Here is a 25,677-nt window from a genome sequence, read left to right as displayed (position 1 = left end):
CCTCAGAGATCTGTAAATGTTCAGTCCTTGAGTTTGTTCAAGACTAAGATCTCTCAATCTGGCTCTCCCTCCACTGGGCTCTGGAATTATTGACCTTCCCCTGAGTGGGCAGACACAGCCTTGGTTTAACAGAAAGGCAGCACCTCTGACAATGCTGTGCTCCCCGAGTACTGCACTGGGAGTGTCGGTTAGGTTTATCTGCTGAGGTCTCTGGAGTGGTGCTTGAACCTAAAAACCCAAGGCGAGAGTGCTACCCAACAAGACACGGAAGTAAAAGATAAAGAGAATTTATAAAGCACAACAGCAATTGACGCAATTGTGGTCATCTGTGGAAATTGTACGGATATGAAACATCATGGCTAATCAGTAGAGAAAGATCCCAGAAGGAAACATTCTCTCTCTAATTATAAACCTACAGTGATTCAGATAAAGTTTAGTCAGGTTCAGCCCCTGAAGAGCTTTTAACACTTGACAATGGTTGGTTTGTTGTTCTGTTTCCTTCCCTTTCCAAGGTCTTTCCTGACTGGTTTCCATTTGCACAATGGAATATTTACAATAATGCAATATTCGCGTTGATTGGGAAATGTCAGTCAATAAATCTTCTGTCTGTCACAGACACCAGAGGTGGAAGTGGGAACAGGAAGGAAGGAATTCTGTGAGCTTGGTATATATCTATATATCGGCTGAGGTTATTCATGAACCTTCTCAACCTTGCCGCTTGCCTGATGTGTGATGATGCTCAGGTTAAATCACCACCAGTCAGCTCTCCCCCTCAAAGAACAGAGCAGCTTATGGTCATCTGGGACAATGGTGACTTTATCTTTGACGTATATATGTATTTGGAATATATTTAAATGTTGAGTTTCCCAGGCAAATAAACAATTTGAAAAATGAAAAGACAGATTAGCATTGGCTTCCCCTCAAGCCCGCGGAAATTTCGAGTCATCCCATTGGGTATTGAAATCAAATGTTCTGATCAGTTACAAATAACATCTGAACAAAGAACAAAGAACAACACAGCACGGGAAACAGGCCCTTCGGCCCAACGAGCCCGCGCTGCCTTTTCAACATTGTGAGTCCCCTCTTCCACCCGTGACCCTTGCCTACACTTATGGCACTCCACATTGGAAACCAGATTGAGGGGAGACTTTGTTCAATCAGTGGGTTTTCTCATGGATTTCAGGATAGTTCCTCAGGGCAGTGTCCGAGGCCCAACCATCTTCAGCTGCTTCATTGATGACCTTCCCTCCATCATAAGGTCAGAAGTGGGGATGTTGACTGATGATTGCACAATGTTCAGTATCATTCTCAACTCCTCAGAAACTGAAGTAGTTTGTGTCCAAATGCAGCAAGACCCGGACAGTATCCAGGCTTGAGCTGACAAGTGGCGAGTAACATTCACACCACACAAGTGCCAGGCAATGACCATCTCCAACAAGGCAGGTTCTAACCATCACCCCTTAACATTCAATGGCAGTACCGTCACTGAATTTCCCACTATCAACATCCTGGGGGTTACCATTGACCAGAAACTGAAATAGACTGGTCAAATAAATATTGTGGCTACCAGAACAGGTCAAAGGCTAGGAATCCTGTGGTGAGTAATTCACTTCCTGATTGGCCCAAAGCCTGTCCACAAGGCACAAGTCAGGAGTGTGATGGAAAAGTCTCCATTGCTTGGATGAGTGCATCTCCAACAAGACTGAAGAAACTTGACACCATCCAGGACAAAGCTTGATTGCCACCCCTTCCACAAACTTTCAATCCCTACACCAGCGACGAACTGTGGCGGCCGTGAGTACCATCTACAAGATGCATTGCAGGAAATCACCCACTACCATTACTATCTAGAAGGAGAAGAATGAGCAGCAGATATCTGGGAATGCCAGCACCTGGAGGTTCCCCTCCAAACTGCTCACCATCCTGACATATCGCCTGCCGTCCCTTCACTGTTGCTAGGTGAAAACCCTAGAACTCCCTCCCTAACAGCGCTAAGGGTATATTTGCACCTCAGGGAGTGCAGCCATTCAAGAAGGCAGCTCAGCACCACCTTCTGAAGGGCAACTAGGGATGGGCAATAAACGCTGGCCTAACCAGTGACACCCACATCCTGTAAAATTAATGTTAAAAATCCCTGCCCTTTACATCGCTCACTTGGAAAAGATTCTTGGTCGACCAGGTGACAGGAAGAATGTTTTGTGGTTCCATACTGCCACATTGGTGTGAAAGTGCACGCTGCCACAGCAAGCTGGACTTCCTGAGTGAACTGTAACACACCAACATATTGCTCACTCCTTATTCCTCCTGCTTGGCTCACCCTCACTAATTTATTCAGATCCAAGCTCCGAGATCCCTCTGTGACATTGAAGATTTATTTCCACAATGTTGTAGCATGATCTCTAATCTGGATTCCAGCTCAGCAATCTGTGCTTGAAACACTGATATGAATTTCCCTTTGATCAATGCTTGGAGTCTCTCTTGCGTGATCTCCTGCTTCCATCCTTTAGACTGAACTTATCCAAAACTCTGCAGCTTCCATCCTGATGTAAACCCATTGCAGTCATGCTGTGGAGATGCCGGCATTGGACTGGGGTAATCATGGTAAGAAGTCTGACAACACCAGGTTTAAGTCCAAATGATTTATTTGATAGTAAACTCACAAGCTTTCAAGGTTTGCCTTTTCGTCAGGTCAGGAACTCTCCATTCACCTGACGAAGAGGCAAGCCTCAAAAGCTTGTGAGTTTACCATCAAATAAATCGGTTGGACTTAAACCTGGTGTTGTCAGACTTCTTACTGTGTAAGCTCATTGCTCCAGTATCCACAGGCTGATATTGCCTTACAGCCTGGCAATGCCTTGATTTTCCATAGTTTCGCTCTTGTTTCAAATTCTTCCACAGCCTGACCCCCACTCTATCCTTTCACTCCCTTATAAACTCCTGAGATACCTCAACACTGGCCTCTTGTACATTTTAATTGCTTCTAGTTGGTTGCTGTGCTTTCAGCTACTTGGGCTCTAAGCTTTTAAATTCCCTCCCTAAACCTCCCTGGCTCTCTACTTCTCCCTCTGCCTTTAACTCTCCTTCATACTTTTTTCTTTCATCTCGCTTTTGGTTACCTGTTCTAATAACTCCTCCTATGGCAGCAGAATGTTAGATTCTGTTTGATAATTACTCCTGTGAAAGACCTTACTATGTTAAAGATGCTATATAAAGGCAAGTTGTTGTTAACAAGGCCCCAGTTGTGCTCTGCTCATTCTATTTGGTGGGAATCTAACTGAAACAAGCTGCTTCCTGTCATTAAGCCCCCACCCCAAGTGTCTTTGCATACAGGGCAAAAACAATTCTTCAGAACTTTGGCTACACTCACCAACAAAAGATACACAAAGAGACCAGAGAAAATGTTGAGCCAAACATTAAAGCAGAGGGCAGATTGGAGGTAATTCACCATTCACTCTGTGACCACCATTCAGGACTTTTGACACATTCTAATCCAATTGCTCTTTAGTGTCTTTGAAAGGTCCCCGTCGGCACCATCACCTGCTCCACTCAGAAAGACCCTCACACTGAGTGAGTGTCAGCGATTCCACTTCCCCTGCCAGTAAACAGGTGGCTGGCCGAGACAGTGAGAGAGCAGATCAAAATCAAATCTAATTATAAAGCAAATGGTTTACAATCTGCTCCGTTCCTGGTGTGGAGCCAGTCAATCAGGTAATTACATTTGAGACACTAAGGTTAATACGATTAGTGCCTCACTTCACTCCTGGCGTCAACTGTCTTTTATTCTGGAAGAACCTTTTGATGGAAGATTCAGAGGGAGAAAATCTGGATTTCGTTACAAACAAGCAAAGTGTCTTTCGCTCCTTTGAATTGTTGTTTGCTCAGTTTTGAGCCAGATGCTGGGCACTGTGTTAAAGGGATATTTACAGAGTTGCTGCTTCATTTCCCAATGCAAAGCTTTAGTTTCGTTGTTGGGTTTTCAAATTGCTATCCTTGTTTTAAATCCCGCCATGACTTTGCCTCTCCCTCCCTCTGGAACCATCTCCAGCCACATAACACAACCCTCCGAAATCTCTGCACTCACTCAATTCTGCCCCATTTCACTTTTCCTAAACTCCACTATGAGGTTAGAGGGATGAGTGGGTATAATATGTAGGGATATGGGGGTAGGGCCTGGATGGGCCGAAGGGCCTCTTTCTGCACTGTAGGGTTTTTATGATTTGATATTGGCAGCTCAGCCTTCAGCTGCCTCAATGCAAGTTTCTGGAATTCCCAAAAAATCTCTGCCACGCTCTCCACCTTTAAGACACTTCTTAAAATTTACCTCTCTCACCAAGCATCTGCTCACTTATGCTAATAACACCTTACGTGGCTCAATTTCAAATTTGGTTTGATAAGACTTCTCTGAGATAGTTGGATGTTTCACTACATTAATGGTGTTACATAGAAACCAGTTGTTATTGATTTACAGGAATAATTTACTGTATTTTATAGACCTCATGTATCCCTCAATTTCTCCACACCACTTGGATCAGCTTCTTGCCAATTTCAAATCTCAGTATCCTGAACTAAACCCAGTGTGGAACTTGACAGCTATGGAAAAAAATTCCAATCTAAACTATTCAATGGAGCTGGCCTGTTCCTTTAAGAATGTGATCCCAACCTGACCAGGAAGGGACCGGCTGTCACTTTAAATAAAGTTTTGTTTTGCTTTATCAGCTGTTGAATATTGGATATGAGGAACAAAACAGCTATTTTTGGGGTGTTTAGTATTCCCAAGGCAGGTGTAGAACAGGTTAGATACAGAGTAAAGCTCCCTCTACACTGTCCCCCATCAAACACTCCCAGGACAGGTACAGCACGGGGTTAGATACAGAGTAAAGCTCCCTCTACACTGTCCCCCATCAAACACTCCCAGGACAGGTACAGCACAGGGTTAGATATAGAGTAAAGCTCCCTCTACACTGTCCCCCATCAAACACTCCCAGGACAGGTACAGCACGGGGTTAGATACAGAGTAAAGCTCCCTCTACACTGTCCCCATCAAACACTCCCAGGACAGGTACAGCACGGGGTTAGATACAGAGTAAAGCTCCCTCTACACTGTCCCCCATCAAACACTCCCAGGACAGGTACAGCACGGGGTTAGATACAGAGTAAAGCTCCCTCTACACTGTCCCCCATCAAACACTCCCAGGACAGGTACAGCACGGGGTTAGATACAGAGTAAAGCTCCCTCTACACTGTCCCCATCAAACACTCCCAGAACAGGTACAGCACGGGGTTAGATACAGAGTAAAGCTCCCTCTACACTGTCCCCATCAAACACTCCCACGACAGGTACAGCACGGGGTTAGATACAGAGTAAAGCTCCCTCTACACTGTCCCCCAACAAACACTCCCAGGACAGATACAGCACGGGGTTAGATACAGAGTAAAGCTCCCTCTACACTTCCCCCCATCAAACACTCCCAGGACAGGTACAGCACGGGGTTAGATACAGAGTAAAGCTCCCTCTACACTGTCCCCCATCAAACACTCCCAGGACAGGTACAGCACAGGGTTAGATACAGAGTAAAGCTCCTTCTACACTGTCCCCCATCAAACACTCCCAGAACAGGTACAGCACGGGGTTAGATACAGAGTAAAGCTCCCTCTACACTGTCCCCATCAAACACTCCCACGACAGGTACAGCACGGGGTTAGATACAGAGTAAAGCTCCCTCTACACTGTCCCCCATCAAACACGCCCAGGAAAGATACAGCACGGGGTTAGATACAGAGTAAAGCTCCCTCTACACTGTCCCCCATCAAACACTCCCAGGACAGGTACAGCACGGGGTTAGATACAGAGTAAAGCTCCCTCTAAACTGTTCCTCATCAAACACTCCCAGGACAGGTACAGCACGGGGTTAGATACAGAGTAAAGCTCCCTCTACACTGTCCCCCATCAAACACTCCCAGGACAGGTACAGCACGGGGTTAGATACAGAGTAAAGCTCCCTCTACACTGTCCCCCCATCAAACACTCCCAGGACAGGTACAGCACGGGGTTAGATACAGAGTAAAGCTCCCTCTACACTGTTCCTCATCAAACACTCCCAGGACAGGTACAGCACGGGGTTAGATACAGAGTAAAGCTCCCTCTACACTGTCCCCCCATCAAACACTCCCAGGACAGGTACAGCACGGGGTTAGATACAGAGTAAAGCTCCCTCTACACTGTCCCCCATCAAACACTCCCAGAACAGGTACAGCACGGGGTTAGATACAGAGTAAAGCTCCCTCTACACTGTCCCCCATCAAACACTCCCAGAACAGGTACAGCACGGGGTTAGATACAGAGTAAAGCTCCCTCTACACTGTCCCCCATCAAACACTCCCAGAAGAGGTACAGCACGGGGTTAGATACAGAGTAAAGCTCCCTCTACACTGTCCCCATCAAACACTCCCAGGACAGTACAGCATGGGGTGAGATACAGAGTAAAGCTCCCTCTACACTGTCCCCCATCAAACACTCCCAGGACAGGTACAGCACGGGGTTAGATACAGAGTAAAGCTCCCTCTACACTGTCCCCATCAAACACTCCCAGGACAGTACAGCGTGGGGTGAGATACAGAGTAAAGCTCCCTCTACACTGTCCCCCATCAAACACTCCCAGGACAGGTACAGCACAGGGTGAGATACAGAGTAAAGCTCCCTCTTCACTGTCCCCCATCAAACACTCCCAGGACAGGTACAGCACAGGGTTAGATACAGAGTAAAGCTCCCTCTACACTGTCCCCCATCAAACACTCCCAGGACAGGTACAGCACGAGGTTAGATACAGAGTAAAGCTCCTTCTACACTGTCCCCCCATCAAACACTCCCAGAACAGGTACAGCATGGGGTTAGATACAGATTAAAGCTCCCTCTACACTGTCCCCCAACAAACACGCCCAGGACAGGTACAGCACGGGGTTAGATACAGAGTAAAGCTCCCTCTACACTGTCCCCCCATCAAACACTCCCAGGACAGGTACAGCACGAGGTTAGATACAGAGTAATGCTCCCTCTACACTGTCCCCCATCAAACACTCCCAGGACAGATACAGCACGAGGTTAGATACAGAGTAAAGCTCCCTCTACACTGTTCCCCATCAAACACTCCCAGGACAGGTACAGCACAGGGTTAGATACAGAGTAAAGCTCCCTCTGCACTGTCCCCCATCAAACACTCCCAGGACAGGTACAGCACGGGGTTAGATACAGAGTAAAGCTCCCTCTACACTGTCCCCTATCAAATACTCCCAGGACAGGTACAGCACGGGGTTAGATACAGGGTATACTCCCTCTACACTGTCCCCATCAAACACTCCCAGGACAGGTACAGCGCAGGATGAGATACAGAGTAAAGCTCCTTCTACACTGTCCCCATCAAACACTCCCAGGACATGTACAGCACGGGGTTAGATACAGGGTAAAACTCCCTCTGCACTGTCCCCCCATCAAACACTCCCAGGACAGGTACAGCATGGGGTTAGATACGGGGTAAAACTCCCTCTGCACTGTTCAATTCCTTTTTGAAAGTTACGATGAATCTGCTTCCACTGGCCTTTCAGCATGTTCCACATCACAATAACTCAGGAAGCAAAAAAGACTTACCTTCATCTCCCCACCCCAGTTCTGTCATCTTAAATCTGTAACCTTTGGTTGCTGACCTTTCTGCCAGTGCAAACAAATTTTCATTATCAAAATCTCTCTGAGTTTCGAAAGCAACATTTAATCTTCCAATGACCTTCTCTAATCGTAAGGAGAACAATCCCAGCTTCTCCAGTCTCTCCACATAACTGAACTCCTTATTCCTGTTACCTTTCTAGTAAGTCTCCTCTGCATCCTTTCCAAAGCCTGGACTTCTTTCTAATGAACACTTTCCAAGTGAGGCTGAGCCAGTATTTTCTCCAGGTTTAGGATAACTTCCTTGTTTTTGTACTCTAAGCCTCTCTTTACAGGAGATGTTTTATTGTTTGCAGTCTTCCCAACTTGTCCTGCTATGTTCAAGGATTTCTCTACACACACCCCAGATCTCTGTGATCCTTTAAGACTTTACCATTTAGTTTATAATGCCTGTCTTCACACTTGCAGCCAAATGAAGGAACAGCTCTGTGTTAAGTCTATCAGCCACCACTCTGCCCACTTCTCCAGTCTGTTACTGTCCTCCTCGCTATTGGTATTTCCAAGCTTTGTGCTATCTGCAAACTTTGAAATTATTTCAAATCCAGGTCATTAATAAATGTCAAAATGAGCAGTCATCGCAATCCACTCTCTCTGTTAGTTCACTGAGTTTGTCAGACACAATTTGCCTTTAATGAAACCATGTTGACTGTCCTTTATTAACTCTTAATAGTGACAACTTAAGGTTTCTGCTGCCTGTCCTGTTATGCTGCATCTACCTGGTCATCCTCTCCCCTTTTTGAACAGGGCTGTAATGTTAGTTGCTCACCAATCCCCTGGTACCATCTTCATTTTCATATCCAATGTAGAAATTTCACTATTTAGACCATAAGGCCATAAGATAGAGGAGCAGAATTAGGCCACTCGGCCCATCAAATCGGCTCAGCCATTCAATCATGGCTGACATTTTGTATTCCCCATTCTCTTGCCTTTTCCTCATAACCTCTGATCCCCTTATTAATCAAGAACCTATCTATCTCTGTCTTAAAGAACTCAATGATCTGGCCTCACAGCCTTCTGCGGCAAAGAGTTCCACAGATTCACCACTCTCTGGCTGAAGAAATTCCTCCTCATCTCTGTTTTAAAGGTTCGCCCCTTTACCCTGAGGTTGTGCCCTCTGGTTCTAGTTGTTCCTACTAGTGGAACAATCCTCTCCACGTCCATTCCATCCAGACCTGCAACTTTTCTATTTTGAGATCAACCCCCAGTTGATCCTCTTGTCTATCTTTATCTTAACCATTCCTCTGCCCATTCTCCTTCACTGTGACATTAGTAGAATCCTCTTCCTTAATGAATACCAATGTAAAGTATTCATTTAGCACTTGGTAATGCTCTCTGTCACCACAAAAATTCCAAAGCATTTCATAGCAGCATTATCTGACATAGATTTGACTGCGAGCAGCGTGGAGAGATATTAGGACAGGTGAGCTAAATCTTAATCAAAAAGGTAGGTTTTAAAAAGCATCTTAAAGGAGAGGGAAAAGGAGAGAGGCAGAGAGATTTGAAACAATTCTGGAGTTTGGGGTCAGACAGCTCAAGTCACAGAGTGGAGGGATGAAAATCAGGAATGACCGAGAGAGCAGAATTGGAGAATTACAGAACTCTCAGAGTGTTTTCTGTTCATTGGTGGGACATGAGGCCAGCATTTATTGCCCATCCCTAGTTGCCCTTGAGAAGGTGGGAGTGAAGCTGTCTTTTCCAATCGCTGCAGTCCACGTGCTGTGGGTTGACTCCCAATGCCGTTGGGAGGGAAATTCTAGGATTTTGACCCAGCCATGTGAAGGAACAGCCGATATATTTCCAAGCCAGGATGGTGTGTAGCTTGGGGAATGTTGCAGAGATAGGGAGGCGCAAAGAGATCTAAAAACAAGGATGAAAGTTTTAAAATCCAAATGTTGCCAATCTGGGAGCCAAAATAAATCAGTGAGAGCAGGGGCGATGGACACATGAGACAGGAATCAGAGTTTCGAATGAGTTCAAGTTTATAGAGGACTGTATTTGTGAGATCAACCAGGGAAGCATTAGAATAGGGAAGTTTGGAGCTAATAGGCACAAATGACGGTTTCAGCACTGGATGAGCTAAGGTGGGGACAGATACTGTCTCACGTTCAAGGATTGAGTCACAGCGAAATTTGATGATGAATCAGGGAACACTTTTTACCTCCATCAGCTTGGAGTGGTGACTGAAGCTTATTTTTATTCTTTTTGATTAAAGAATATCCCAAAGCAGAGTGTAGATGAATGTTGGAGGGTTCGAATTGTTGAGATTGGATCAGAATGAGACATAGGGAGGGGGGGTGGGGTGGGGAGAGGCTGGGGGGAGGAGTTGTTTGGTGCTGTGTGAACGCAGCGAGGATTTTTATTCTACAATCCTTTATTGGCACCTGAGTCAATTATCACTGTGGTAAAGATGTTTCTCCTGGCCCCGAGAATATAAAGAGAAGATTATCCCGTATTTCACATTCTCCAGTAACCACTAAAAACACAACGCCTTGGAAAGACACTAATGATACCAGCAGCATCCAATCATCAAGCGAGCAATTCATCAACACTGACAGGCAACAGAGGCATAAAACAACAGCAGCCTTTAACACCAGTCCCTATTGCTTTGTTTTCAGAGGCAAGATACAGTGGAGTGACAGAACGGAGGCTGAGAGATTAATCAATTCACCCAGTGGATCAACCTTTCGCTAAATTTAATAAATAACATTTTCCGTCCCTCATTGGACAGCTGCTTTAATCTGTTCCCTTTTTTTAAGGGGTAGACTCATCTGCTCGGCCTGTCCCAGTAGCACTGTAGGAAACAGATGCTGCCTTGCAAAATTCCTGGCAGCTCTCTCACTGAGCTGTCAAGGGGGTCCTCCTTTCTCCAACCCTTCGCCATGGTAACAGCCTCTATCTGCCTCCTGCTGTCACCGTGCCTGTCTCTGATTACTGCCATCTCGCCAGCAATCAGCCAGCGCAACCCAGATTCGAATCGTGTAACATTCAGTTCCTGTGGGTCCCCGTCACTGGGCATGTAACTCCCATCAGATAGAAAGAACGTGGCCAAGGTGGTCTCCATGGATACCGGCTTTGTAACCAGAGGGACAGGAGTCAGTGAGGTAGCAGAAATCGCTCCGGAGGAGCAGCCAGAGATAAATATAAACGCACTGTTTGTGTACCGGTTGCTCAGGATCAGATACCTGACTCAGAACCACATTCACTGCACCATTAACCCATTGCTGTTTAAGGGAGCTTCCTGTAATCAATAGCCTGCTGTATTCCCCTGTGTCACTGCAGGGACTCGGAAAACTCTCCATTGATTGACTGAGGATGTGACAGGTGCTATAGAAATGCCAGCTGTTTCTACGGTTTTTTTTCACATTGTGCACTTGATAAAAGAGTGACTTGCATTTCTATAGCGCCTTTCACAGCCTTCGGATGTCTCTCAGCCCGACTTATTTATTAGTCATAAGTAGGTTTACATTAACACTGTAATGAAGTTACTGTGAAAATCCTCTAGTCACCACACTCTGCGCCGGTTCAGGTACACAGAGGGAGAATTTAGCACGGCCAATCCACCTAACCTGCACATTTTTGGATTGTGGGAGGAAACCCACACAGACATGGGGAGAACGTGTAAATTCTACACAGACAGTGACCCAAGCTGGGAATCGAACTCTGGTCTCTAACACTGTGAGGCAGCAACGCTAACCACCGTGCTGCTCCAACTGAAATACTCTTTCAAGTGTAGTGTCTGTTGTGGTGGAAGAAATGCAGCAGCCAGGAGAACATTAGCTTGTGCACAGGAAGATCCCATCCACAGCCGTGTGACTCTGATCGAGTTGTCTGTTTCTGAATGATGCTGGGTGATGGATACATATTGGTCAGGACACCGGGAAGGACCTCCCCCCCCCCCCCCGTCTCGTCTTCACAATAATGCCATGGGATCTTTTACATCTCCCTGAGAGGGCAGGCGGGGCCACGCAGGTTAGAAGAAACTGAAAAAAGAACTCTCTACATGTTCAAAATTTTAAAAATATTTCCAGGGTCAAGAAAAAGCTACTTCTACCTCATCACAAACAACAACTGCATTTATATAATGCCTTAAAGAGTAAAACATCCCAAGGCATTTCACAGCAGAGGGGGGTGGGGGGGTTACGCAGCAGACAGGGGGTTACACAGCAGACGGGGGGATTACACAGTAGACGGGGGTTACATAGCAGACAGGGGGGCTACACAGCAGGCAGAGGTTACACAGTAGATGGGGGGGGTTACACAGCAGACAGGGGGGTTACACAGCAGATGGGGGGTTACACAACAGATGGGGGGGGGTTACACAGCAGACGGGGGTGGTGGATTTACACAGCAGAGGGGAAAGTTATAGAGATGTTGCGAGCCTAGGCCATGGAGGGATTTGAACAGACACATGTTGGCTAAATTACAACAGAGAAAATCTCGAAAAATCTGTGGGGACACCTGCTGAGATTCCTAACTCCTCACCCATTCCCTGCTATTCTTGGAAAGAGAAAGGGATTAAAAAGCAATTAGTGAAAGAAGGGTCAAACACTAAGTCTTCAACTAATCCAAACTGAGAGTTTTGAACCAAAATGCTTGAGTTCGCTTTCATTTCAGGCAAAGGAAAGACCTAGACAACATCTGGAGAGCAGAGCAAGGCCAGGTTAATCAATATCCTTTTAATTATCTGATTTCTTTGACTCCCAATTAAAATGTTGGCAAAAATAGCTGATGTGAATGGACAAAAAAGTTATATTGCTGGGACACAGATTATTCAGGTGCATTAAATCGGTGATTATGTTACTGTAGCGAGGAATCTAGAAATGTGGGCGGGTAACCACCGAAAACTGAGTTCAAATCCCACTGGGGCAAATTAAAATTTGAATAAAATCCTCACAATTTACACCACCCAATATACACCACCCAATACACATCACCCAATGTACACCACCCAAAATACACCACCCAATATACACCACCCAATATACACCACCCAAAATGCACCACCCAATATACACCACCCAATACACATCACCCAATATACACCACCCAATATACACCACCCAATATACACCACCCAAAATACACCACCCAATGTACACCACCCAATATACGTCACCCAATATACACCACCCAAAATACACCACCCAATATACATCACTCAATATACACCACCCAATATACACCACCCAATATACACCACCCAATATATACCACCCAAAATACACCACCCAATATACACCACCCAATACACATCACCCAATATGCACCACCCAAAATACACCACCCAAAATACACCACCCAATATACACCACCCAATACACATCACCCAATATACACAACACAATATACACCACCCAATGTACACCCACCAATGTACACCACTCAAAATACACCACCCAATAAATACCACCCAATATACACCGCCCATTGTACACCACCCAATATGCACCCCCCACCCAATATGCACCACGCAATATACACCACCCATTGTACATCACCCAATGGGATCTGTGCTGGGGCCTCAGCTATTTACCATTTATATAGACGATCTGGAGGAGGGGGCTGAGTGTAGGGTGTCGAAATTTGCTGATGACACAAAGATAAGTGGAAAAGCAAATTGTGCGGAGGGTGTGAAAAGACTGCAGAGGGATCTAGATAGGCTGAGCGAGTGGGCGAGGAGCTGGCAGATGGAGTACAATGTTAGCAAGTGTGAGGTTATCCACTTTGGCAAGAATAATAGTAGGAGGGATTACTATTCAAAGGGCAAAATGCTGCAGCATGCTACGGTGCAGAGGGACCGGGGGTCCTTGTGCACGAGTCACAAAAACCCAGTCTGCAGGTGCAGCAGGTGATCAAGAAGGCGAATGGAATGTTGGCCTTTCTAGCGAGGGGGATAGAATATAAAAGCAGGGAGGTCTTGCTGCAACTGGTGAGGCTGCAGCTGGAGTACTGTGAGTAGTTTTGGTCGCTGCACTTGTGCAAGGATATTTTGGCCTTGGAGGGAGTGCAGAGGAGGTTCACTAGGCTGATACCGGAGATGAGGGGGTTGGACTATGAGGAGAGGCTGAATAGACTGGGTCTGTACTCGTTGGAGTTTACGAGGATGAGGGGCGATCTTATAGAGACGTATTAGATAATGAAGGGGCTGGATAGGGTAGAGGTAGAGGGATTCTTCCTGCTCAGAAAGGACAGCAGGACTAGAGGACACAGCCTCAAGATAAGGGGGGTGCAATTTAGAACAGAGTTGAGGAGGAACTTCTTCACTCAAAGGGTGGTGAATCTCTGGAATTCTCTGCCCTTTGAAGTGGTGGAGGCTACCTCGCTAAATATATTTAAGGCACGGGTAGATAGGTTTTTGGTAGGCAAGGGAATTAAGGATTATGGGGAGAAGGTGGGAAAGTGGAACTGAGCCACCTCAGATCAGCGATGATCTTATTGAATGGCAGGGCAGGCTCGAAGGGCTAGATGGCCTACTCCTGCTCCTATTTCTTATGTTCTCATGTACATCACGCAATATACACCATCCTATATTCACCACCCAATATACACCACCCAATATACACCACCCAGTATATACCACAAACATACACCCATCCAATATACACCACCCAAAATACACCATCAAATATACACCATCCAATGTACACCACCCAATATACACCGTCCAATAAATACCATCCAATATACACCATCCAATATACACTAACTAATATACATCCACCCAAAATACACCACCCAATGTACATCACCCAATGTACATCATTCAATATCCTTTGACAGCACCTTCCATACCTATTTCTAGAAAAGCAATGGTAGCAGATGCATTGGAACACCACCACTTGCAAATTCCCTCCAAGCCACACACCAACATGACTTGAAATAAACAACCTTTCTTTCACAGTGGCTGGGTCAAAGTCCAGGAATTTCCTTTAATAACAGCACTGTGGGTGCACCTACACCACTTGGACTGCAGCAGTTCAAGAAGGCAGCTCACCACCACGTTCTCCAGGACAAGTAAGGCAGTGAATGTTGACCTATCCAATGGCATCCATGTCCCATGAACAAATAAAAAAACCCCCTCCAAATCTACACACTCTAATGTGTACCTGCTAATATACAATCATTCAATATACACCCATTGAATGTGTACCCACTCAATGTACAATTATCTAAAATACACTCACCTCATGTGTACTTGTCCATGCACATGACCAATATATGCCAGATCCAATATACACCCACCCAGTGTACACATACTCGATATGCACCCACCCAATCTGCATCCGTCCGATATACATCAACCCAAAGTGTACCCATCCAATATGCAGCCAACCAGTATAACCCACCTAATATACACCTGCCCAAAATACTGCCAGCCATATCAACCCACGTGACATACACCCACCCAACATGCAGGCTATACGTGAATACCTGTGCAATAGAAAGTAATTTAGGATCATTGTCTAACCAAACAGATATGAACTATTTGGCTTTTGCGTGATGTTAAATCACCTCCCACATTGTGCTCAATTCTTGGCAGCGTGGCTTCAATCTACAGCCCATTCTGATTTGGAAATCTTACATTCAGGTCAGCCAATTCCATGGAGATGTGCAATGTAAGACCATAAGACGTAAGAGCAGAATTAGGCCACTCGGCCCATCGAGTCTGCTCCGTCATTCAATCATTCTCCTCATCCCCATTCTCCTGCATTTTCCCCATAACCCCTGATCTCCTTATTAATCAAGAACCTATCTATCTCTGTCTTAAAGACACTCAATGATCTGGCCTCCACAGCCTTCTGCAGCTTCACCACTCTCTAGCTAAGAAATTCTTCCTCATCTCTGTTTTAAAGGATCGTCCCTTTAGGCTGAGGTTGTGCTTTTGTGTGTGTGAAACACTCTCTTTATTCTCACTGCCTCTGGACAAAACAAGCTGGAGAGGTCAGGCTTCATCCTCCAATGGGGACTGGGATTGGTTAGTGAAGCCCATTAGTTGAATCCCTGCTCTCGTGTTCGCCTGTGAACTTACTGCTGGATTGGGGAGTGGGGGAGGAAACAGGAACAGATTATTTTTGTGATTCTGCTGCCCATTGCGAGTGAGATTATTTTGCTGAGGGAGGTCGCTGTGTCATGGATTCCCATGGATCGTTTCGGGGCAGTCGCCATGGAGAGGGTTACCATGGTTACAGCAAGCATTCCCTGCCGGGGACAGCCAACGCGCAAGACTTTTGAAAATGTCATTGTAACAGGACGAGTGTCTCACTTCAGCCCGACAGGAAGATTACAGGAATCACAGCAACAGGGGAGGGTGTGGAGGAGAATAATTCCACTTACTGTGGGCCAGTCACCAACACTCCTCCAATCACCAAACCCACTGATTCTAAAACTAAATCCAAGCTTTTCCCTCCAACCGATTAAAAAAGGAGAAACTGCAGTTGTTAGAATCCTACAACTCTCCTTTTGTCACCTCAGGGCGCCCCCAAAGCACTTTACAACAATGAAGTACTTCCGAGGTGTTGTAGGAAAAGTGGCAGCCAATATTGCACACAGCAAGATCCCACAGACAGCAGTGTGATCATCACCAGATCATCGATAGCTCAGTGATGATGTTTCAGGGATAAATAAATATAGGTGAAAGAATGAGAACAGAGTTCAGACAATCCTGCATTTACCCAACCCATTGTATTCCTGTATCCCAGTGAGAGTCAGTGTGTGTGGAACTGTATCCCAGTGAGAGTCAGTGTGTGAGGAACTGTATCCCAGTGAGAGTCAGTGGGTGGGGAACTGTATCCCAGTGAGAGTCAGTGTGTGCGGAACTGTATCCCAGTGAGAGTCAGTGTGTGAGGAACTGTATCCCAGTGAGAGTCAGTGGGTGGGGAACTGTATCCCAGTGAGAGTCAGTGTGTGCGGAACTGTATCCCAGTGAGAGTCAGTGTGTGAGGAACAGTATCCCAGTGAGAGTCAGTGTGTGTGGAACTGTATCCCAGTGAGAGTCAGTGTGTGTGGAACTGTATCCCAGTGAGAGTCAGTGTGTGAGGAACCATATCCCAGTGAGAGTCAGTGTGTGTGGAACTGTATCCCAGTGAGAGTCAGTGTGTGTGGAACTGTATCCCAGTGAGAGTCAGTGTGTGTGGAACTGTATCCCAGTGAGAGTCAGTGTGTGAGGAACCGTATCCCAGTGAGAGTCAGTGTGTGTGGAGCTGTATCCCAGTGAGAGTCAGTGTGTGTGGAACTGTATCCCAGTGAGAGTCAGTGTGTGTGGAACTGTATCCCAGTGAGAGTCAGTGTGTGTGGAACCGTATCCCAGTGAGAGTCAGTGTGTGTGGAACTGTATCCCAGTGAGAGTCAGTGTGTGTGGAACCGTATCCCATTGAGAGTCAGTGTGTGTGGAACTGTATCCCAGTGAGAGTCAGTGTGTGCGGAACTGTATCCCAGTGAGAGTCAGTGTGTGAGGAACTGTATCCCAGTGAGAGTCAGTGTGTGTGGAACTGTATCCCAGTGAGAGTCAGTGTGTGTGTGGAACTGTATCCCAGTGAGAGTCAGTGGGTGAGGAACTGTATCCCAGTGAGAGTCAGTGGGTGGGGAACTGTATCCCAGTGAGAGTCAGTGTGTGTGGAACTGTATCCCAGTGAGAGTCAGTGGGTGGGGAACTGTATCCCAGTGAGAGTCAGTGTGTGCGGAACTGTATCCCAGTGAGAGTCAGTGTGTGTGGAACTGTATCCCAGTGAGAGTCAGTGGGTGAGGAACTGTATCCCAGTGAGAGTCAGTGGGTGGGGAACTGTATCCCAGTGAGAGTCAGTGTGTGTGGAACTGTATCCCCGTGAGAGTCAGTGTGTGTGGAACTGTACCCCAGTGAGAGTCAGTGTGTGGGGAACTGTATCCCAGTGAGAGTCAGTGTGTGTGGAACTGTATCCCCGTGAGAGTCAGTGTGTGTGGAACTGTACCCCAGTGAGAGTCAGTGTGTGTGGAACTGTACCCCAGTGAGAGTCAGTGTGTGTGGAACTGTATCCCAGTGAGAGTCAGTGTGTGTGGAACTGTACCCCAGTGAGAGTCAGTGTGTGAGGAACTGTATCCCAGTGGGAGTCAGTGTGTGGGGAACTGTATCCCAGTGAGAGTCAGTGTGTGTGGAACTGTATCCCAGTGAGAGTCAGTGTGTGTGGAACCGTATCCCAGTGAGAGTCAGTGTGTGTGGAACTGTATCCCAGTGGGAGTCAGTGTGTGTGGGACTGTATCCCATTGAGAGTCAGTGACTTCAACTGAAGGAAATAATTTGGAGATTAAAGCCTTTAAGCCAGAGATGTTTCATTAATTTGAAGCTTTCCTTCAGGGTAAATCTTTGCATTTATACAGCACATTTAACCTAGTAAAATATTCCAAGATCATTGGCCCTAAGCCACAGAAAGATAACCTGAGAAAAAGCCCAGTCAAAGAGGGAAGGTTCGAATTCCAAACCTGCAGCATCTAATATGATCTTTCTCTGCCAGTGATTCAAGAATAAAATTGTTGACTTCAGCAAAATATACAAAGGACAGCAACATGGGATCAAATGTCAAAGGTCACTCATGTGATCGGTGCAATTAAAGTGCTGATAGCCTTTGTGTTTTGTGTGCTGTCCCTGTCACTCAGTGCACACAGTGTCTGCAGAGATGCTGTCATTTCACTGCTGCAGCCTGCGATTGACAGGAGTCAATGTAGCACATCGACCGTCTGCTAGTGACTCTTCTGGACACTTCATCATCAGTGTCAGTCTGACGGACTTAACCCCTTCCTGCCCAGCACCATAAAGCAGATTCCACTTCACTGTCCTTTGTTTAATATTAATGGTGATCTGTCATGTGAAGGGGTTCTGAATTGGTGACACTCAGTGTCAGTGTGTGTACATGTGGGGGACAGATTATTAATTGTTGGGAAATTATATATTTATATTTCTCACGATAGCACATGTATTTGTGCGTGAATGTATATAATTGTATATGTTTGCTTGTGTGTCTGTGTATGTATTTGTACATTTGTATCTCCGTTCCTTGTCACAGGTTACATACACATCTGCGTGTACTGCCAGCATCACTCAGGCATCTTGGAACTGCCATTTGCACCCTGAGTGAGACACCCCATGCAGGACCAGAGCCACTGAGGGGTAAGGAGTTGGGGCATCTTTGAGTGGTCTTTACCTTCAAAAATGACCCTGTCTGTATCTCGGCAGCCCTCCGGTGTGGCAACTGCCCAGCTCACCCTAATGAAGAATTCTGTCATCAATGTAAATGCTCAATTACTTGTGACAACAGACAAGGCCAAAGAGAGTATCTACATCAACTTTCAGTAATCCAGAATTCCAGCAAGTGACAAACTGGTCCTTCTCGGGGCCTGAGGTCATGGTTTAGCAGCCAGGGATCGATGTCCTTCATAGATTTGGACGGCCTGGAGAAGGTACCTCAAAGCACAGGAAAAGTAGCACCGGGGATGTCTTTGCAAGGTCCACCAAACCTGATGGCAACAAAGATGGTCCAATAAAACTGTCCACTCACAAATTCCTAATGTTGAAGGGCCAATCATTTAAAACCAGTCCCACTGGGTGGGACATGTCGTTCAAATGCCTGATACCAAACTTCTGAAACAACTATTCTTCTTTAGAACCTGATCACCACAGTTGAATGCCTCCCCCTCTGCCCCAGAAGAACAATGGAAATGCTCTCAAAATATCTCTGAAGACATCAAACATCCTTGATGACTCATAGAGACCTTGGATTGTTAATGACCAAAATCGAGAAGGTTGACTTGGAAAGGCACCATGACAGTGAGAGCTCACAGAGACAAAGTTGAGGCATTGGAGGGAGTGCATTAACCTCCAAACAACCCATCTACCCAACTCTGCAAGAACCACCTGCCCCGAATCTGAGGGACCACGCTTTGAAATCATGAACCATCTCAGAACCCATCAAACTGGAGGGACTCCCTAAGAAGGAAAAGATTTGTGTCTCTGTGTATGGATGTATTTCTCTATATCTTTGTATCTGTGTCTATCTGTACCTTCTCTTGATCCCTTTAATACTTGCGTAGTGTCCTTCAACACTGCACTCAACCTAATCTTTTATGAGCCCAGGGAGGGAGTGACAGGTCGCTAATCAACTGCAGGAGCAACACAGTCTGCAGTTTTCATGAATTCATGTTTGTTATATTATAATTTGGCTTCACAGTTAAGAACAAACTGTAGGCATTTATTAACAGACAACAATTATTTACAAGGTGATGCAGAGTCAATGCTTCCAGATTTGACTCTGGGATCTAATCGCTGGGACAAGCCCAGGTAAATTGGAGTGAAACTCCAACTTGGCTCCTGATTGGTCATGTGGCCCTTTCAGAAGATCCCTCCCTTAAAGGGGCAGACATCACATTCAGGAATACACTATTGGATCCAGACAGAGAAGGATTCCTGCCTCAGCTGATCCATCAACAGAGGAACATTACAGAAACCAGAAAAACCTCCCTGCAGGAATATCGCACAGTTTCTGACCCAGGAAATCAAATTCTGCTGTGAGGAATTGGAACATGGGAACATAGGATTTAAGGGCAGGCAAAGGCCATTCAGTGCTTTGGGTCTGTTCCACCATTCAATAAGACCATTGCTGATCTGGTTATAGTCTTAACTCCATTTTTCCAACTGTCTCCCATAACTCCTGATTCCCTCGTCAATGAAAACTCTAACTTCACCTTGAATAAATTCAATGATCCAGCCTCCACTGCTCTCTGAGGAAGAAAATCCCACAGACTAACCACCATCTTCATCTTCACCTTAAATAATAGGTTTTTTATTCTTAAGCTATGTCCCCTGTTTCTAGTCTCCCCACACAAGAGAAAACATCCTCTCAGTATCCAGCCTGTCAAATCTCTCACATGATTCAATAAAATCACCTCCCATTCCAAACTCCAGTGGGTATAGACCCTACCTGTTTCTTCATAAAATAAGCCTCCCATCCCTGGAATGTGTTGAGTTAAACTTCTCTGAACTGCTTCTAACATAATTATATATTTCTTCAAAGCAGATGTCCAAAACTGTACACAAACCTCACCATAGCCCTGGACAGCTGCAATAAAAAGTTCCTTCTTTTATATTTCATTCCCCTTACATTAAACACCAACATTCTATTTGTCTTCCTCATCACTTGCCGAACCTCAAACACTAACCCATGTGATTCAGGTACCAGGACACCCAGATCCCTCTGGACCTGAGTTCTGCAATCTCTCTCCATGTAAACAATATAACACTTTTCTGTTCTTCCTGCCAAAGTGAACAAGTTCACATTTTCCCACGTTATACTCCATCTGTCAGTTTTTTCCCCATTCCCTAACCTGCCTGCATCCCTTTTTTCAGACTCATAACAATTTATGCATCTATCTTGGTGTCATCTACAAATGTAGTTACCATCCATTTGGTCCCTTGATCCAAGTCATTGATGTAGATTGTAAATACCTGAGGTTTCAGTATTAATCCCTGTGGCTCCATAAGCTACATCTTGCCAACCCAAAAAAGACCCATTAATCTCTACTCTGGTTCAGTTAGCTAACCAATTTATTCATGCTGGTATGTTACCCGCTGCACCATGTGCTCTTTCCTTGTAACTTTAGATGTGGCACCTTATCTAATGTCTTTTGGAGATCCAAGTAAACCACATCTACAGGTTCAACTTTATCCACCTTGCTTGTAACTTCAAATAACTCTAACAAGTTAGCCAAACATGATTCTCTTTCACAAAACCATACTAGTTCTGCCTGATCACATTATGATTGTCTAAATTTCCTACCATAACCTCCTTGATAACGGATTCTAGCCTTTTTGCAACGACAGATGTTTGACCACCTGACCTGTAGTTTCCTGCTTTCTGTTTCTCTCCTTTTCCAAATAAAGTTATTTCCCAATCCGCTGGTACCATTCCAGAATCTAAGGAATTGTGGAAGATTATCCCCAATGCCTCTACTATCTCTGCACCTACTTCATTTAAGATCCTGGGATGTAGGCCAACTGCTCCTGGGGACTTGTCAGCCTTTAGATTGAACGGTTTTCTCTGGTGATGGTGGTTGCAATAAGCTCCTCCCTCCCTTTCACCTCTTGATTTTCCAGTATCTTTGGAAAGTTTTCTATGTTTTCAACAATGAAGAGAGACGCAAAATATCTCTTCAACATCTCTGCCATTTCCCTGTTTTCCATTCCCCAGACTCCCCTCTCTAGAGGACCAACAGTTGCTTTAGTTACTCCTTTCCTATTTAAATAATTGTAGAAAGTTTTACTATCTGTTTTAGATTACTAGCCATCTTTCTCTCATAAGCTATATTCCCCTCTATTATTTTCAATCAGTTCTTTGCTTGTTCTTAAAAATCTGTCCAATATTCAGATATGACAGCAATCTTTGCAGATTCGTATATTGTTTCTTTCAACTTGACACAACCTTTAACTTGCTTATTTAGCCACAGATGATGCATCTTTTTCAAAGAGCCTTTCCTCCTCACTGGGATAAATCTTTGCTGAGATTTATTAAATATCTCCTTGAAAAGTCTGCCATTGTATCACTACTGCCCAACCTTTTAACCTGGTTTCCTGCTTTATATTGGCCAGCTCTGCTCTCATATCCTTAGATTTATCTTTATTTAGGCCCACAATTCCCCCTTTCTAACTAATTCTGAAATGGGATCGCTGTCGCTTAATCGCTCTTTTACAATGAGAGCACTGATTAATCCTGTTTTGTTGTACATAACTAGATCTGGAATAGTCTGATCCCTGGTTGACTCTGGAACATACTGCAATTGTCCTAAATAAACTCTTGAACTAATTTCCCAGCTACCTTTGCCAATTTGATTAATCCAATTTACATGTAATTATCCATGATTACTGCAGTATCTTTCCTACACACCCCATTCATTTCTTCCTGATTACTCAGTCCTACAACATATCTACAGTTGGGAGGGGTTTATAAATCATTCCCACAAGTGACTTCTTACCTTTCCTTCTCCTTATTGCTACCCAAACTGATTCTATATTTTATTCTCTTGAGCTAAAGTAATCTCTCACTATTGTATTAGTGACATTCTAAATCAACAGATCCACCCCACTATCCTTTCCTACCTTCCAATCTTTCTGAAATGTCAAATACTCTTCAATGTTCAGGTCCCAGCCTGGGTCACCTTGCAACTACGTCTCTGTAATGGTTATCAGGTCACACATGTTTATTTCTATATGTGCTGATCCACATTGTTATGAAGGCTCAGATACGGAGCCTTTAACTCTGTCATTTAACCAAGTTTACAATCTCTGGCTTTATCGCCTGGTTCACTCTTAAGTTTGTTCGCTCTGTCCCTTCCCTCAGTTCTCTGGATACCATGAATCAAATTGCTACACTGCTGTATTGCCTTGTTGTTTCTCTTTGATTTACCACACCCCCTGTCACATGATCCAATTACCCATGCACACAGTAATCATGAGTAATTGGGGCGCACAGTGGCACAGTGGTTAGCACTGCTGCCGCACAGTGCTGAGGACTCGGGTTCAATTCTGGCCTCGGGCCACTGTCTGTGTGGAATTTGCACATTCTCCCCATGTCCGTGTGGGTTTCCTCCAGGTGCTCCTGCTTCCTCCCACAGTCCAAAGATGTGTGGGTTAGGTTGATTGGCTCTGCTAAATTGCCCCTTACTATCGGGGGGGTAGGACTGTAAGTATGTGGGGTTACAGGGATGGGGCCTGGGTGTGTGCAGGCTCAATGGGCCAAATGGCCTCCTGCTGCACTGTAGATTCTATGAAATCTCTTAACCCCACTATTTAGTGTAGATCCCTCTCTACCACCCTAGTGATCAAACTGGCCGAACACTGGTCCCAGCACAGTTCAGGTGAAGACCAAGCCAACCATATCACCCCCATTCCCAGTACAGATACCAGTCACCCATGCATTGAAACACGGACGGGACTCTTCCCAGAGGGGAACTGATCCACAGTTTTAAAGTTTAAAGAGAATACCAGTAAATGTTCCAGCGTCTGTCCTTGGAACTATTGGGATTATATAGCAATGCGTAGCAAGCACTTCCAGTTTAATAACTGCACTCCAATATATCCTATAATTAACGTTATTGGGTGGGTTACCATCCTGAGCACGCTAAAGAGATGGAAATAAACAATTCCATATTGTAATCAGCCTTGCACTGTTCCCCGGCACAAGGTTGATTATATGGGGAAAGAAATGGCCAGAGACTGATCACGATTCCCGTTTTTGGCCACGCACTGATATTTCCAGCCCGCTACGCTACCCGTCCAGCATGGCGGGTCAGGAAAATCGCACCCATTGTGACTGTGTGCATTCCCTGCCTAAAAAAACTTTACTTCCTGTTGTCGCTGGTTTGTGAATCTTTTTTCCATTAACTCCTATGTCAACATTTCGAATGGAATCTGCCTATCTAAACTTGTCACACTGTAATGACACCTCCTTGCCAATGCCAGCGCTGCAGCCTCAGTGCTTCAGCCATATTTGCTCCAACAAGTTCCATTTCTTTGCTTCACGGATTGATATGAATTTTGTTTATTTACTGAATGTAAATGCAGCATGTAGACTTCAGAATGTGGTCTATAATCTGGTCTAGTCTGTAATTAGCAGCAAAAAGTACCCTGGAAATGGACTACAGCTGGAATGTTACCACCGTTCATGCCAGGGGGATTTTCCCACCCCATGGGTGGCATGGTGGCACAGTGGTTAGCACTTTTGCCTCACAGTGCCAGGGACACGAATTAATTCCAGCCTTGCGTGGAGTTTGCACATTCTCCCCGTGTCTGTGTGGGTTTCCTCCGAGTGCTCCAGTTTCCTTCCACAATCCAATGATGTGCAGGTTGATTGGCCATGCTAAATCGCCCTTTAGTGTCAGGGGGTTAGCAGGGTAAAAATGTGAGGTTATGGGAATAGGGTCTGAGTGGGATTGTTGTTAGTGCAGACTTGATGGGCTGAATGGTCTCTTTCTGCACTATAAGGATTCTATGATTCTATGCAGTGAACAGAGATTGGATGCCAAATTCTCCAACGTCACTGCAGCAGGAGCGCAGTGTGAACAGCCGGTCAGATATCACCCTAAGTTCCAGCCTTAGACTGATAAACAATATTCTGCTGAGAGCATGGAGCAGTTCATTAGCTAACTGCTTGAATCTGGTTTCTTTAACTCAATTCCATTTTCTATAAAGTTTTTTTACTGCTGTTAAGATACACAAGCGCTGCTGAGGAACTGAGTGCATTCCTGGGAGCTCGTGCTACCAAATAAACCTGTTGGACTTTAACCTGATGTTGTGAGATTTCTTACTGAGCTTGGTGAGTGGCAGAGTTCAGTGAGGAGGGGGAAAGAACAGTCAATTTCCTTGTGTTTTGTCTACGTTTTTTACTCTGTAGAAATTATTCTACGACGAGGAAAGGAACTCACTGTCTGGTGAGCATCTGCTAAGGTCTGCTCCAGTCCCAAGATATAAAATAGCGAACAATCTGATGATAAAATCAATAAAATATATTTAAAAAGCAACCTAAATAAGTGAATCATTTAATTAAGTAATTAATTAAAACACATTAAAACACAGGTGATGTGTCAAGGCTACAGCATGTGGGAGCTCCCAGTGTGATCCAGGATAAACACACCTTTATAAAATGTAACATTTTAAAAGCACTTTGGTACAAGAGGCCATTCAACTGGTGGGGGAATGAAAAGGAATATAGTGGTAGTAGGGGATAGTATAGAGAGGATTAACACTCTTCTATGTAGCACAGAGCAAGAGTTCAGACAACTGTCATAGTGGTCATTGAGTCATACAGAACAGAACCAGGCCCTTCAGCCCACCACGTCCATGCTAACCATCAAATACCAATCTATACTAATCCCATTGGACCATAGCCTGCTGCGTTATGACGATTTAAGTGCTTGTCCAGATGCTTCTTAAATACTGTGAGAGTTCC

Source organism: Carcharhinus amblyrhynchos, chromosome 27 (assembly GCF_965287045.1).
Source record: "Carcharhinus amblyrhynchos chromosome 27, sCarAmb.v2.hapA, whole genome shotgun sequence".
NCBI lineage: Eukaryota > Metazoa > Chordata > Chondrichthyes > Carcharhiniformes > Carcharhinidae > Carcharhinus > Carcharhinus amblyrhynchos.
The sequence above is the reverse complement of the archived record's forward strand: the minus strand, read 5'-3'. Positions refer to the sequence as shown.